The sequence below is a fragment of the Sus scrofa genome, chromosome 17 (genome assembly GCF_054392235.1).
Source record: "Sus scrofa isolate SSC_HxYL_T2T_F1_AM1 chromosome 17, Sscrofa_HxYL_maternal_Yorkshire_Landrace_v2.0, whole genome shotgun sequence".
Classification (NCBI taxonomy): domain Eukaryota; kingdom Metazoa; phylum Chordata; class Mammalia; order Artiodactyla; family Suidae; genus Sus; species Sus scrofa.
In genome coordinates, this window is record NC_139399.1 from 53,700,157 (window position 1) to 53,701,554 (window position 1,398).

The window sequence follows — 1,398 nt, forward strand, 5'->3', positions numbered from 1 at the left end:
TAATGTAGGCCAGCAGACACAGCTCTGATTCGACCCCTAGTCTGGGAACCTCTATATGCCCCAGGTGTGGCCCTAAATAGACAAAAAAAAAAAAAAAAAAAAAAAAGAAGAAGAAGAAGTGAGAACGAAGTGTAGACTATCTTAGACCATGTTCTACAGATGGCAGAACAACAAATTAGAAGGCTTGGTCCCTTTTAATGGAGCAAAGTTGCTGCAAACCCTAGATTGACTATTTCCAGACTTCTGTATGAGGGAGAAAGAAACTTCCATCTTATTTAATTCATTGTTAATTTGGATCTTCTTTATAGTAGCTGAATCTGTATCCTAGTGTATGTTTCTAGATCTTTCTCTACAAGATAGAGATAGTTTGAATGACTGCATGTTTTTCTAGCATGTGAATGTTCAGCATCGAAATGTATTGAATCCAAAAAAAAGTTACTGAATAGAACTAATTATAAATTTTTGGTCATTTCTTCTTCTTCTTTTTTTTTTTTTTTTTTGTCTTTTTGTCCTTTCTAGGGCCTCATTCGAGGCATGTGGAGGTTCCCAGGTTGGGGTCCAATCAGACCTGTAGCCACCAGCCTACACCAGAGCCACAGAAACACCAGATCTGAGCCAGTCTGCGACCTATACCACAGCTTGCAGCAATGCCAGATCCTTAACCCACTAAGCAAGGCCAGGGATGGAACCCACAACCTCATGGTTCCTAGTCAGACTCGTTAACCACTGAGCCACAACGGGAAATCCTCATTTCTATTTATTTCAAACTCTTCATAATAAATATCACTGCAATAAATATCTTTGTACATAAACCCATGGCTCTATTACTGATTATTTCTTAGGAACATTTATAGATCAGAACTCCTAGTCAAATAATACAAACTTTAAAATATTTTTTCCGTGCTCGCTTTGGCAGCACATATACAAAAACTGGAACAATACAGAGAAGATTAGCATGGCCCCTGTACCAGGATGGCACGCAAATTCATGAAGCATTCCATATTTTTGTATATATGTATGTGTGACTGGGTCACCTTGCCATACAGTAGAAAACTGACAGAACACTGTAAACCAGCTATGATGGAAAAAATAAAAATAAATAAAACACACACACACAAATATTTTTTCTTTCATGATTATTATGTGTTTGTTGTAGGAAGGTATCCTCCTTGCTTGAAATGCCCCTGAACTTTCTACTATACAGGTTTTTATTTGTATAGGTTTGCAGGATTCAAGCCATGTTTTTATTTTTATTACCCTCTCCCTCCCATATGTATAGGAAGGAGTATAATTAATCAAATAAGCTCTGGAGTCAGGTTTCCTGGGTTCCTCTGTTTGTAACCTTGGGGAAATAACCTCTCTAGATTCCACTTACTCATTTTTAAAATAGGCGTTCTA

The 1,398-nt window shown here is 37.4% G+C and overlaps 1 non-coding gene across 1 annotated transcript; it reads left to right on the forward strand.

Annotated features, from left to right (window-relative positions):
- The first annotated feature begins 900 nt into the window (after nucleotides 1-900).
- LOC146395325 (U6 spliceosomal RNA) lies at nucleotides 901-1,007 on the forward strand. The gene has a single exon (XR_014832986.1). It is a non-coding gene; the product is annotated as a U6 spliceosomal RNA (small nuclear RNA).
- The last annotated feature ends 391 nt before the right edge of the window (nucleotides 1,008-1,398 follow it).